Source organism: Capricornis sumatraensis, chromosome 1, assembly GCF_032405125.1.
Source record: "Capricornis sumatraensis isolate serow.1 chromosome 1, serow.2, whole genome shotgun sequence".
Taxonomy (NCBI): domain Eukaryota; kingdom Metazoa; phylum Chordata; class Mammalia; order Artiodactyla; family Bovidae; genus Capricornis; species Capricornis sumatraensis.
In genome coordinates this window covers 214,414,155-214,429,989 of record NC_091069.1, presented here as the reverse complement: position 1 = coordinate 214,429,989, position 15,835 = coordinate 214,414,155, and positions in this window count along the sequence as shown.

Below are 15,835 nucleotides of genomic sequence, written 5' to 3'. Positions count from 1 at the left end.
AGGAATAATATTTTGCCAACTGTTGGGGCCACTGCTGTAAGGACCAGGACATATGCTCCTGTGAGCTTGCCCACAACCTAACAGTAGTGGTGGGGATACCTGCTGGGGGGCAGCCCAACAGAAAGATCCTCTTCACACACTCATCCCGACTGGAAGCAATTGCCAATGAGGCATGCCTCAAACATGTATTTATTGAGACTCATAGTCATGCATTTGTTTTTCTCTAACTGTGTTACAGATCATGCAAGGAAGGTTAGCAATAGGATGCAGTACTATACCCATCTTTCTAATGAAGACTTCACATCACATAATCATATCATATATAATATCATGTCATATGCTGCCCAGGTTCTACAGCGAGTGTTGAGAAGAACCAGGATCAAAATTTAGGTCTTTTAATTGAGTGCCCTAAAGTCACTTTTAAAAAATGATAGGATGTAAATCAAACATTTTTAATAGATTTTATCTTGTAGAGAAGTTTTAGGTTCACAGCAAAATTGAGGGAACGTAGTTTCCCCTGTTCATACCTGGTGTGTGTGTGTGTGTGTGTTAGTTACTCAGCCATGTGCCGCTCTTTGTGACCCCGTGGACTGTAGCCCACCAGACTCCTCTGTCCTTAGAATTCTCCAGGTAAGACTGCTGGAATAGGTAGCCATTCCCGTCTCCAGTCACACATGTATAGCCTCCCTTAATATGCGCAGCTGACCAGAGAGGTACATTTGCTACAGCTGGTGCACCTGTACTGATACACCATCACCCAGAGTCTGTAGTTTAGAGTTCATGCTTGGCGTTGTACATTCTGTAGGTTTTGACAAACATATGAGAAGTATTCGCCATTTTATCGATAGTATTACATGGAATAGTTATGAATTTTGAAAAAAAGGTTAAAAAGGGGCTTCTGATTTGAAGCCTCGTGACTCTTCCATTCACTGCAGCTGCCTTCCCAGGAGTGGGAAGGGAAGGCCCAGAGATGAACAGCTGTGGATGGACTGCCATAGAGAGGCTTTGTACAGAGGCCTGTGGGTCACACTCCGGGCTGTTACAAACCTCTAACATCCTCTAGGTTTTGAACAACACTGTATGTAAGATACGATCACCCTTTAAAATTTTGTCACATGTCCATAGTGCTAAATCATTAGGCAGTTTCCATAGAGACACCTAAGAGCAAAGTGTGGAATGTGAAAGGAAGAGTTCATCACAGGGGCAGGATTATATAGGGCCTCTGAGTACCGGCTGTGGAATCAAAGTGCTTACATTTCTCTCTCGATTCTGCCGCGCACCAGCAGTGAAATGATAGCCACGTTGTTCTGCTGCCTGGTGCCTCAATGTTTCCCTCTGTAAAATGAGGCGGTGGCACCTCCCTGTGCCAGTTTCCTGGGGCTGCCACAACAAAGTCCCACAAACTGGGGTGGCTTAAAACAACTGAAGTGTCTTCTTCACACTTCTGGAGTCTGGAAGTCTGAGATCAAGGTGTCGGCCACAATGCCTCTGAAACCTGAAGGGGCAAATCCTCTCTTGCTTTTTCCTGGCTTCTGGTGGTTTCCTAGAAATCTCTGGCGCCTCTTGGCTTTCCACTGTACCATGTCAGACTTTGCCTTGTCACCACATGGCATTGTCCTTTCATGTATTCATGTCTCTTTTCTTCTCCTATTCTTATAAACAAGTCGTATTGGATTAGAGCCCACTCTAATTAATTATAATGCCATTTTAACTTGATTATACCTTCAAAGACCCTGTTTCCAAATAAGGTCACATTCCTAGGTTCTATGGATTCAGATTTCAACATATTTTTTTTTGAGGGGGTAATATACATCAACTCATAGTACTACCTCCTAGATTTGATGTGATGAAATAATGTGCATAAAACACATGCCCATCTAGACACTCTGTGTTTTCCATCATCATCAAATCCGTTCAGTTAGCAAACAGATATTGAGTACCCACCAAAGGCCACATCTGGTGGCAGATTTTAAAAAATCATTTATTTTGGCTGCACTGGGCCATTGTTGCTGCTCACAGGCTTTGTCTAGTTGTGTGGAGCAGGGGCTGCTTTCCTGTTGCAGAGCACAGGCTCCAGAGTGCAGGCTCACTGGTTGTGGCCTGTGGGCTCTGTCACCCTGCAGCAGGCAGGATCCTCCCAGTCCAGGCATAGAACCTGTGTCCTCTGCATTGGCAGGTGGATTCCCAACCACTGGACCACCAGGGAAGCCTACCCTGCAGTCCCGATCCATTCAGTAAGATGCAGAGAAGCGCAAGAGACCCAGGAAGGACTGCCTCCCCAAAGGGACAAGATCTCATCTAGGGATTTGAGGAGGGGTCCTGTAAGGAAATTATATTGAAGAACAGGATCAGGAAAAAAAAAAAAAGAAAAGATCAAGGGTTAACCAGAAGAGGAATGTGGAATAGAAGGTTCCATGCAGAGAGCAGAGACTGAGCAATGTCAGGTTGTGATACCTGGACAGTCCAGAGAGGCTTAAGAGCACTGAATGAGGAGCTGAGGGCCGACAATGAGATTGGAGCGTGGGCAGGGCAGATCCCACAGGACCTAGTAGGATTTATTAAGGATTTTGATCTGTATACTAAGACTGATGGGAAACCATTGAAGGGCTTTAAGTGGTAGAAATGGAACTGTTTATTAGAATAATAAAACTTCTATTTAGAATATTGACAATCAAGAGGAATTTTCCATCTGTACTTATGTCTACAAATAAGGCAATGAAGTGGCTTACATCATTTGCATTAGAGCCCATATTTACTTTGAGAAACTACTGATTAGCTAAGAGAGGAGAAATTCTCTTCAAATATTGTTAAAACATAAATCTTTTTAAGAAATAAACATTGGTATTTGAATAAATTCTCTTTACAAATTAGAGATACGATTTAGGTTAATAAATTACTATCCAGTCATATTTTTCCTCCAAATCAGCTAAGCATCTTACTATAGGCAAAGTGCACTGGTAGACCCTGCTAGAATTACTTAGCTATCCCATACACTCAGATTTTAATTATGTATTAAGTCATGAATTTGTCTACTTTTATGGAATAAATTTTTTATGACATATTAAAACATGCCCCATTGTGCTTTGATTACTTTGGATGCATACAGTTTAATCAGATCCAGATGACCTTTCTGTTGTTCCTAAAGGAAATTGAAATAAAGGATTAGTCTCCTCCCTTTTGTCTGTCTATTCTGTCTGTTCACTTGGTTTGAGTAATTCGAGGCATAGAGTAATTAATTATCTTCCATTCTTAGAGTACTCACCAGTCATTCCTCTGCAGAGTCTGACTATGTTATTATTTTGCTTCCTCCGTTGAACAGATGGTTGTCACAGTCCCTTGAAATGGAGGATAAGTATTTGACTCAATTTTGTATTTTAGTTTTCAGTCTTCATCAAAAACCTGTGACTGCCAATTGAACTGACTGTGGTTCAATCTATTCCCTGAAGATTCCCAAAGCTTATTCAGCGGGGAAAGCTGTTTGTTTTTGGCATCCCCAAGAGAACATGGGATCTTGGGTCCTTCACAGCAGGTATCCATGGTCCCAAGAGCTATCAATGAAAAGGCATGTCATTTAGGTACTAATGACGGTAAATGCTTGAGGAACAGGTTGTTACCTAGAGGCCATGTACTGAGGGCACAGGACTTTTTAAAATTTTATTTTTGGACTGTGTTGCCAAATAGTGGCCAAAAATCTGTAATACTGGCTTTCTCACATCCCACTGAGTCTTTTTATATTCTTAATAATTTGATAATTACAACTGATTTTTTAAAGTTACAGACATACAGCCTTAGAAGGTCCTATTATTAATATAGATAAGCCTTTGATATATATTTCTATATTTGATATATAGTCACTTTTGGTAGTGTAAGTGGACATGTGTTTGTCATCATTGTGCCCAAAATAATTTCTGTGAAAATACAAGATTCAAGATGTCCATCAGCCCTTGAGAAGGAAAACTTATGTTTTGAAACAAAATCCTGAAGTCACTGTCTCCATGTCACATAGCCAGTTGTGAGTGTGAAGAAGTCACTCACAGCATTGCTTATAAAGCTGTGACTCATGTGGTCCAGAGCAGGCTACATTTAAAGAATAAAGGCCTAAGTAAATCTCTATTAATACTTCTCCCATTTAAAGAATTCCAAGTACTTGTCCACACAGATTCTTAGGGTTCTTTCTATCCTTCAGTAGCCTGAACCTTTTGACAGCTTCTGACCTCCCTCCTGTCCCACTTCATCCCAGAAAAATCTCTTTTCTCATCTGCGCTGATGCTTGTCTTTACCATTCAATTCTTCCTTTCACTGTGCCTTCCTGTATGATCCCTCATATTGTATTATGTACCCTCCTCACCACGAATGCCCCACTGGACATTTGTCATTGTCCTCAGAAAAGCAGAGTGAAGGTTGGGGAGGGGAGGCTGAATAATAGATGCCTTAATTTTCTTTACAGATTGAGGGAAGAGAAGAAGGCTGCAAAACTCCATGTGTAAATGATTACCTCTGAAATAAATAGGAACAGGTGTTAACTTCAACTTCAGAATTCTAACCAGTCCATTCCTAATGTGTTCTGTAGGAATATTGGAGCCAGAAGGTATGACAGACATCAGAGAGGAAACTGAAACTCTTGTAGGTAAAATGACCCACACAGACTTGTCCATTTATTTACTTGCAGATCTAGAACTAGAACCCAAGCCTCTTGACTGATCACTCTTACTGTGATTATTCAAAATAGTTATTTGAAGACTTTTCAGTTTTGTGCAAGCACGCTAGACTTGACTGCTGTGTGTATGCAAGTACGAATAGCTAGCAAATGTTTGGCGTGATTTGGGAATCATAAAGGTCTCTGACACTGACCATGGGCGAAACAATGCTATGGTGGACAAATCCGTTCACGCACATTACCTCACAAGGCCTCACAATATCCCTCTTAGGTAAGCTGACAGATAATATTAGCCTTGTTTCACTGATGAGATATTGAGGATCAGGGATGCTATGTGACCTGTTCCTGGTCCCATTGCTGGGTAGGTGACTGAGCTGCAACTAACTTCCAGATCTCTTGACTACTTGCGATCTATGTTCAGCCTTTCTGAAATATTTTATTTATAGACGCACACACACACACACACACACACACAACTCCTGTTGTATCAACTATCATAGTGTACAGTGGATAGAACTTCACAGGATCTTCCTGTCTTCTTTGGGTAGAAAAGACCATACTGCCTATCCATACATGCTTTTATGTGCTCAGTTGCTCAGTCGTGTTTGACTCTCGGCAACCCCATGAATCATAGCCTGCCAGGCTCCTCTGTCCAAAGGATTCTCTAGGCAAGAATACTGGAGTGGGTTGCATGCCCTTTTCCAGGCGATCTTCCTGACCCAGGGATTGAACCCAGGTCTCCTTCATTGCAGGCAGACTTTTTACCACTGAGTCACTGGGGAAGCCCCTTACTGGCTCTGTGTGTGTTAATTGCTCAGTCTTGTCCAAATCTTTTCGACCTCATGAACAGTAACCCGCCAGGCTCCTCTGTCCAGGGATTCTCCAGGCAAGAATACTGGAGTGGGTTGCTATTCCCTTCTCGACCCAGGGATCAAACTTATCATTAAAGACATTTAGTGGTAAACTATTTCTTAATTTTTAAATAATTGGATATGAAGAATGAATGGCCTCATTTTAAATAAGAAAAATGTTCATCCTCTTTTAATTTGCCTAAATTGTTTCTACCTTTTCTTCCGGCACTGCTCACAGATGGTTAAAATTCTCTGCAGAAGCAAGTCTGAGTGATCATATTCTTCTTCTTTCCCCTTTTGTCCCTTTTTGCAGCTGTCTGTCTCTGAACTTGAAGCGATGAGATCACCTTCTGGTTCCTTTCATCGGTGTTATTCAGGTTAGCAGAAAATTCTGCCTCCTTCATCTGTCAAGAGCTTCAGTCTTTTGCTTTCTTTGAAATCTGACCTCTGAACAAGGCTGTAACATCCAGAAAAATAGTAGCTGAATTGATTTATTTCAGATTGTTGCTATGGTGATTCCCTACTGATATAGAGAGAAAATGAAGAAGGGAAAATAATGTGTTGCAGAGAACAGCAGAGAAGCTGGTCAGACTGAGAAGAAGACATACAGGGCTGTGGAGGGCGCTTATGGCCCATCTCTTCATAGGTAGAGTCATTTGCATCCTTAGTTTAGTGTTAATTCATCTAGATTGATCACATACCACCCATTTGCTTTTGAGAAGAAGCAGTGAATTGTTTCTGTTATGTGGGTAGGAAAGAATTTGTATCTTAAGCAACCTTAAAAGTTCCAAAGATTTTTTTTCTTCAAGAATAGTGAATATGAATTGTAAAAGAAATTTTTGTGACAGGCAACATTTTGATTCTTGAAATAACTCTCAGGAATATGCCTTATTAAATATGGTTTTTTGAATCATAGGAGAAAGACTTATCTGGGGAAAAAGACGAATAAATCCATTATTATAAGTTTATTTTTCTCATTCATTTCTCCAACTTCCTATCCATTCTTTCATTTAACAAATATTTATTGATCCTTTATACCAGGCTCCACTTATATATGAATAAATTCAATTAATATTAATCTTTAACAGATACTCATTGGGTGTTAACCACATGCAAGACAGCATGGAGATTGACATGGGATGCAAAGTGTGCCCAGAGTGATTAGAACCTGGGATAAGGTGGGTAGACTAGACCCACAACCACCACAATGCAGAATGTAACCATCTGAGCAATTGAGGAGCTATTAATATTTCTGCCTCAAGGAAGGCTACATGAAGGATATATCTGGGAGACAATAAGGGCAAGTAGGATCTTGATGGGTGTATGGAGGTGGGATGGACAGAAGAAGGATGTGAGGGAGATGCATGCTATCGTGAGCGGAAAGGGTCAGTTACATTGGCCCCCTTCAGCCATGGAGGTTGATGATGTTTGTAGAAACCCTCCTCACTATCCACTTAAATTACGGGATTGGCCTTGGGAAGGCAGGGCCTCAGCTTGAAATGTGGAACAGTTGGGACGAAAGGAAAGCAAGGGTGGAAAATAAAAAAAGAACCAGATGCTGGCTCTGCCTTGAAGATATGGCAAATTGATGCCATTGGTTTGAGTAGAGGTGAGGTTGGGAAGTCTTTGGAAATAAACATTTAGATAAGCTCAAAATCAGAGTGTGGGGAAAAAAGGAGGAGGCAGGCAAACGCAACAGAACAGAGTACCACACCGGGTACAGTCTCTCCTTTCACATCCCGGGGGCTGTTTTCCAACTTCCCTCCCCTACTGTGGCCCCTGAGGTTTTGGATTTCAGCCATATGAAAGAATCGAGAGAGGTGAGTTCCACTCCTGCACTTCATGTGACTGCCTTCCCTTAACCCCGCCCCCCACAGGGTTGATGCAACGGACAGTGAGGGGGAAAATCCAGAGTAACTCATGTTTTGAACCTGGCTCTGACGCTTACTCTGTATTTAACCTTGGACAAATCTTTTAACTTCTCAGGATTTTAGGTTTCTCATTTGTTACGATAGTACAATCTTTCAGCCAAAACGTTCGTAAAAGCATGATATTAGAAAGGACTGTAATGGCTTCAAAATATATTTTCAGGTGCATAAATAAAAGCCTCCGGCATGAAGGGGATATGTTAATTTTCACTTCATTAATTCACAGGGTATATAATTCTAAGAACTTTGTGTTTTCATCATATTTTTCAAACGAGATTAAACAGTCAAGGGCTGTCACGGGGGCTTAACTTCCTAAGATTTCATTACTATTACAAATAAACTTTGAAGAATTGTCATAAATAATTAAAATTAATGTCAGCTATTAAAATAAATAAAGGCTGAATTCCTGTTTCTCATGTAGAGTTTTTCAGCATCTGTGCATTAAGTAACATTCCTCATTCAGTCCCAGGATTTAGCCTTGAGAAAATTCTATTCATTTTTTTCACATTTGTATAATTTCCCTTTAATATGTCAATGTAGGATTTATGCTAATTTTTACTAGAGTCAAGCATTCATAGCAAAATGAGGTTTCATCCTTTAAGGATAGGGGAATGGACAGAAGCACTTATTTCAATGAAAGGGACATGATTTATTTATTTGCTCCTGGAATTCAGACTGAGTTTAAAATATTCATTAAGGCATAAAGACTATCATTTCCAGAAGACTGTTCATCCAAGTCACTTTGGTTGTACCCGATTCTTTGTGATTCTGTGGACTGCAGCCCATCAAGCTCTTTTGTCCATGGGATTCTCCAGGCAAGAGTACTGGAGTGGGTTGCCACGCCCTCCTCCAGGAGACCTTCCCCACCCAAGGACTGAACCTGAGTCTCCTGTATCGGCAGGCAGGTTCTTTACTATTAGTGCCACCTGGGAAGCATATATCAGCTGATGCCAAGGACTTTATTTTTCAATTGCTACCTTTGTTCCTCTCCTTCCTCATGGTATCTTGAGACAAAATAATAGTTTATGTTCTCACATTAAGGCAGAAAACACAGAAGATCTCCCAAGAACAAGGATCAGTTTTGTTGACATATTAATCCTCTTTCTCAGAACCTTATGTACTTGTTAGGGGCCTGAGCTTGACCTAGATCTTGAAACATCCTAAAACTGACTTTGTGACATTAGACAATTCTCAATCAAAATTTTTAACTTTGGTGAAGGTTAGGTTGGGAATGGGGGATTAAGGGGGGTTGTAGCATAATAATTAATTTCGTGAAATAATTACTATGATTGGATTTTTTGTCAACTGTCTCAGCTTATTCCAAGGTAACCAATATACAAATTCTGCACAAAGTCTTATCTGCGTGATTTTTACATCTGAATCTCTCTCTGAAACTGCTAAAAAGGGCATAACATAAAGTTCCTAGGGATGCTGACTGAAGTGAAAGAGGTGTGGACCTGGAAAATTCATTTATATCAGTGTTTTGGAAAATGTGGCTCCTGAACCAGCAGCATCCACAGAACTTGGGCATTTGCTCAAAATGCAAATTCTTGGGCCACAGTCCAGATCTTCTGAATCAGAAGCTTTGTGTCTGCCAAAGCTTCCAGGTGATTCAGATACAGGCAAGATAACTGCTTGCAAACCATTCACTTATAGTGTTGTGCATACATTCTGTATGTTCACTTGTTGAACTAAATTTGAAAAGCATCGGCTATAGGAGGGGGCAGTAAAGGATGAGAGGGTTAGATAGCATCGCTGGCTCAATGGACATGAATTTGAGCAAACTCTGGGAATATTGGAGGCCAGAGAAGCATGGTGTGCTTCAATCCATGAGGTCGCAGAGTCGAACATGACTTAGCGACTGGACAGTAACAACAACAATAAGAAAGTCAGATTACCTGACTATATTGTTGTGTTTATTCTTCACTTCCTGTTCTTGTTTTCCATGGTTCTGTAAGTTGTATAACTAACTAATCTTAAAACTATTATTTTCTCTTTATTTTTAGCTGCTAGGAATCTCACAGTCAAATCTCGTGTTATGCAAGATCTCATGGTCTCTATCCTACTTCTTTTATTTTCCACCCTATGGAAAATTTTCTGCCCTTTTGCCCCAATTTCCTTCTACAATTATGTTACATTTTGAATATTCTGAAAGATCAGGTATTAAATAGCAACCTTATTCCTTGGCATGAGTAATACATGAATATCCCTGATACCATCCCTGGTGTCAGTTCTCAAATTGTTTATTTTATGCACAAAGTGAAAACTTCATTTGGGATATTCTTGAGAAAATCTGGAAAACATGTGCTTAAATAGCCAGGCTCATTTTATCTGATCGCTCCCACATACTGACATCTTTCTAGTGCAAAGTGATCCATTAGTTTAAATACATTGAAACTGAGAAGCCCTATTTGCCTCTTATAGGTGCTGTCTTTCCCTAATGGTAGTGAAAATTTTCATCAAGGACTCTCTTGCCATCAAAGTCTACTCTTTTTGACACTGCAAAATCACCTCTATCTAATGGCTTTATTAACACATTGAGAGCCAAATGTGATTGTAAAGAGGGATTTTTCTTGCAAGTGCTTTGAAGATGGAGAATGTCAAAAGTTTTGTAAAATTTCGGCTTTCAGGGAAATTCAGACACACAGCAACCACTCCTTCAGATTGCTAGATACATTTTGACAGGAGTGCCGTAATCAGGAAAGTCAGGCTGTAGCCTGATGTCAGCCATATCATCTGGGCCACCAACGCCCTGTTTTATTTAAGTTATGGATGGCACCTCTCACAGTTCTTAATTGTGTCAGATCTGTGAAACAAACATAAATATTTAGGGGAAGACTCATCCTCCTGTATGTTTTGTAATGAAGCTTGTGAGCCCACTAAATAATTAAAATAAACAAATGAAGAATAATTTGCTTATCTTTAATTTTTTCCCAGTCCATATTAGTTAATAATTTACAAGGTAAAAATGAATAGAAGATCAAAACGACTTCTCTTCAGGCTCTCACATCAGCATGATTGCAAAGATTCTGCCTTATTGACTGTTCATTTGTAGTAGAAATAACCCCAGAGAAAACAGTGTTCAACGGGAACCAGGCTTTAGTAAAAGGAGCAGCAGACTCCAGAGAGTTGTTTTTTTTTTTTTTTTTTTTCTATTTCCATATAATCCCAGGATCATTTGTCTGGAGCTGTTTTTGAATTATTCATACCAACGGTAGCTCTTTCAGATACTGGATGTGAACGGCTTCTATCGTACAGCTTCACAGGCAGCATCTTTTTTTGCTGGCGTTTTAAAAATAGAACTTTTTTTTCTGTTCCAGCTTGCTGTTGGGTGCTTCTGGGTGGGGTTGTATTAGCAAAGCATTGAACCTGAAGAGACTGTATTGGGGCTGATTCTAAGACTTCTCCAGGTAAAAGAGAAGGGAATGGAGAACGAAGATTGGGGTGTAATATTCCTGAGAAATTGTCCTTCTTTCGAACTCACCTTTTGAAAGTCTCAGCATAGTCACCTGGTGTAAGTGTTCAGGAGACTGGAGTTAACATTTCTTCTCAATTCACTGCAATCTCAACTCAAGTGAATTGGATTGAAGGGAATTACTCTGCTGATCCTGTTGTTCTTATGCCCCATTTGACACCAAGCTTTGAGTCTGTGCTTGCAACCTCCCAGAGAAAAACAACATTCTCTAGGGAGGCCTCACAGGGCCAGGAAGGTATAGCTGCTCCAAACCTCTCCAGTCTTCTCTCCCTACCCCTCCGCTCCCTTTATACCACAGCTGTTCCAAAGGCCTTTATGTTATCCGTCCACCGGGAAGATTCTTTCTCTTTCTCTCTGCTTTTTTTTTTTGCAGTGGTAACATTTACCTAGGGTGCCAGCATGCCTGCCCCTCCTCCCACTACACCCCTCATTCTCCCTGCCATTACCTCCTTCCTCGCCCTCTGGACTTAGGTTACTGCTCAACTCCGCTTTCCCAGAACTTGTTGTGAATGCCTGGTTTGTTTCCGCAGAAACAAACCCTGAGCCAGGGATTTGAGTGCTAGTAGTTTTGGGAAAGTGATTCCATGAAGGACTGGTAAGAAAGTGGGTAAGAGAGGGGAGTGAAGGAAGCCAGTGCAAGGTGTATTAGAAGCAATTTCCTGTGGGCTGCTAAGACTGGGACCTGCTGGGGAACTGGGTGCCAGTGTGAAGTTGGGCCTCCTGGGGAGAAGCAAGCTGAAGGTGTCCTCTGGTTTCCATCCATCACTGTCTGAGGGTGGCCTGGAGGCACTGAACCTCTGTTAGCTCTGGTCTGTGTAAGGCTGAGAGAAAGAGGGTGGACAGTTGCTGATACATTCAGTAGGACATGTAGGTCCTGGAGTATGGGAGGCAAGGGGCTGTGTGTTGGGCATCAGAACATGTATTGCATTGCCCCTCCACGTACACACACACGCACATGCACACAGTGTGTGCTTCTGAATGTTGAGACTAAGAAACTGCTGCTTACTGGCCTCTGTGTCCTCCTTCTCGTAGCACGGTGCCCAGCACACAGTAACCATGCAGGGAACACGTGTTGAAACAGCACATGTGGGATGGTGAAGTGACTCTATCAGATAGACCCGCCTCGACTCTGGGTTTCTGATATCTTCTCATGAGTTCACTCTGCCCAGCCTCACATCCTGCCCCTCCTTCTCCTCACTCAGTTCTCATGGGTCAGAGGGAGCCCCATATACTGTCCCAGCAACTAGCCCAGTTCTTTTATATTTCTCCTTTTTAGAGGAATTTTGCAGCCAGTACAGCCCCCAGTGTGCCCACACTCCATCGGGCCTTTTCCAGGGAGGTGGTGAATGCAGGGGAGCTCTGTGGAAGGTGGTAAGGGCGGAGGTGGTTTCAGACTCTGTCATCTTCTACCTTCCTCCTCACTACCTTCCTGACCTTGGATGGCAGGTACCCCAAAGCCCTACTCTTTGTGGAGCACAATCTCTCTTCCAACAAAGCAGTGGGTTGGGGCCCCTTGACCAGAAACAATAACCTCAGCCAGGTGGTGTGGGGAGCCCACTCCCATCTGCTGTGCCCTCCCTCAGTGCCAGCCTGCCCTGTGCTTTGTGGCCATGGGCCTTGTACCCTGCCTGCGGGGCCTGGGCCTTCTAGTCGGGTCTGACTGGCTTGGCTTTGTCCTACAGTTGCTGCAGCTGCCCACTTGACTTCTCTCCCTAGCACTTCCCCCCATGATATCCGGATTGCCTATGCTTCCCCCCCTCCCACCCGCTGTGCTGGCTGCTCTCTTACCTGCCTCCTCCCCAACCAGCCGTCCTCTGGGGAGCTGCCTCTCCCAGGGCCCTGGCCTAAAGGGAACTCAGTCAAGTCACCTACATGCTAAGTCACTTCAGTTGTGTCCAACTCTTTGTGACCCCATGGACTGTAGCCCACCAGCCCCCTCTGTCCATGAGGTTCTCCAGGCAAGAATACTGGAGTGGTTTGCCTTGCCCTGCTTACAAACCCCCACAAAACAGAGGTACTCAGACTAGATGATTTTTAAGATTCCTTCCAAATCTCAGATTCAAATTTCTGTGACCCAAGGTGGTTCCCCCCACCCCTCCCAGTCACGGTTGCATAATTTCTAGGTTTGAAGTCCAAACTCACTTCGTTGAAGTCTGAAGGATGTACAAAGTCCTCTGGCGCACTGAGGAGAGGAGAGACACTACGATGAAGATTCTCACCTCCAGGACACGCATCTGGTTAGGAAGATGGTCACCAGCCGGTCCTGCTGGTATAAGACGGTAAAGAGCTGTGACTACAGGCTGTTCAGTCACGACACCTGTGAAAGCAGGGCACAGGTGGCTTCTGTGGGGACGTTTTGTTGTGCTGGAGAGTAAATGCTCAGCTGAAGAATGCTGCTAATTCTGACTGTCCGAGGCCATAGTCTCCCTTCCTGAAGAGCCTGACCTCCACAATCAGGGTCTCTCAGGGTCCTGCTGTGTTATGAGGAAAGTTGTGAGTAACTCTTCAAGACTCTCTAAAACCAGTAGCTATGTCTTGACTAGGGGAGACCACTGGTTATTTAAGGCAGACTGAAGACCTGAGGTTCAATACTAGCTCAGCCATTCACTGTGTGGTTTTGATCTCTTTTGAACCTCAGTTTACTCACCTGTAACATGGGAATAATACCTGCTCTTTAGTGTTACATGAGAATTAAGTCCACAAACAGTTTTGAGTGCTTACTAAGGCCCAAGTTATCATGTTAAGTTTGAGGGGAGAAGTGCAAAGGAAAATAAGACATCATCCTTGCTCCATCCCCAATCTGCATTCTAGTGAGAAAGGTAGAAATCGGAACACATAATTACACCATGGTCTGATACATACAGCAGTGGATGAAGTGAATTAATAATTTGCTTGGAAGTTTGAGGAAGATTTATTTTTCTCCTACTAAGGAGAAAAGAATCTGCTGTGAAGAAGTAAGACAAGGCAGGCTGCTGCAGATTCCCCTCCTCTAGAGAGCTGTCAGAGACATTTTCTGCAAAGGCCAGTGGAACTCATACCTGAAGGAATTATTCCTAATCCTACAGTAGTAAGTCATATTAATAACCTTAACTGATTATGAAAAGGTCAAATAGTGTTTAAGAGTCAGGAAAATATAGAGTATATTTTAGAGAGTTCTCTATCTCAAAATATTTAAAGTATTTATTTTTATTTTTAATTTTTTAAAGAATGTTTGGTGTATCTCTCTTCCTCTACCCCTAGTTTAAGAATGTGAATTTCTTTTTAGCTTGATATCCCTGGGGCCGCCTCAGTTCTGGGCACAAGACAGGTGTTTAGGAAATATTAGCTGGATCAGTGAATGAAGCAAAGAAGAAATGAAGGTTTTAGGGTGTGTGTTAGTTGCTAAGTTGTGTTTGACTCTTTGCAACCCCAAGGACTGTCGCCCACTAGGCTCCTCTGTCCACTGAATTCTCCAGGCAAGAATACTGCAGTGGGTTGCCATTCCCTTCTCCAGGGTCCCACCCAGAGATAGAACCTGGGTCTCCTGTGTAGCATTCCAGGCAGATTATTTACCATCTGAGCCTCCAGGGATGAGTGAATGAAGCAAAGAATGAGTGAAGGCTTTAGGGTAGCTAATTGAAAAGTTTGGGTAATCTACTAGATAGTGAGGTAGAAAGAACAGCAAACTAGGAGTGGATAGGTCTGGGAGCTGATTTTGGCTGTGCCAGTTTTTAACTATAGATATTGCAAGTCATTTGCATGCAGTGAACCACATGGTTTAATCAGATGTAAAAAGGGATGCTTGTTGCTTTTTCACAGGTCAATTATGTAGGTTAGACATAATAATGTTTTAATTATGTAGAAGTGGGTAAAACTTTGGTGGTGGTTTAGTCAATAAATTGTGTTTGACTCTTGTGACCCCATGGACTATAGCCTGCCAGGTTCCTCTGTCCATAGGATTCTCCAGGCAAGAATACTGGAGTGGTTTACCATTTCCTTCTCCAGGGGATCTTCCCGACACAGGAATTGAATCCAGGTCTCCTTTCCTGGAGAAGGGAAAGGCTACCCACTCCAGTATTCTGGCCTGGAGAATTCCCCAGACTGTATAGTCCATGGGGTTGCAAAGAGTCGGACCCATCTGAGTGACTTTCACTCACTCCAAATAACTGAAACTCTCCATTCCGTCTGTAAAATATTCTGATAATGCCTACACCACAGTGACAGTTCAGAGTTACTATACCTATACCTGCTACAGCCGATTGAGTTGTAAGGTTGTCAACTGTGCTGATTACTATGTCTATTTATTCTTTTATTCAGCGTAAACTTACTGATCATCTGCTCTGTGCTAGATACGGTTTTAAGTCCTGGAGATATGGCAGTACCAATATTTATTGCATTCTGGTTGTATTTGGTTTTATAATTATGTAATTTACTTAATTCATCAACTGACTAATGAAAAGTAAGTGTGAAAGGCGAATTGGTGACTTTTATGACAATTAAAAGCTATAGCGGACATCTGTCCTTTATGACTACACAAGCTCTTTGAAATTTCTCTCTACATCTAAAATTCCCATTTCCCTTGTCACCTAGGATTTATCGATGCCCCTGTAACTGAAGGACATGGGATTGAGACATGGGGCATCTGCTTTGTATTGTGGTTTTAGGGTTGAGTTGGCTGCAGTGGCAGATTCCTTAGGAAATCATTTCTGTGATGTAATTCCAGAGAGTTTAGTTTGAGCCTACTTCTTCATCTCCTCCCTCCCCAAATTCTATATGTTTCCAAATATTTCTTTATAAATTAATTTTCTTAGTGAATCAGCCATAAGGAATCCTGTTGCAACAAAAAGCCCCAGCTATCACAAACCCTCTGAAAATACTTTAAAAGTTCCCAAACAAACACAAAAATTTTCAAGTTGGTTGTGGGCAAAATTATGGTACAAAATTG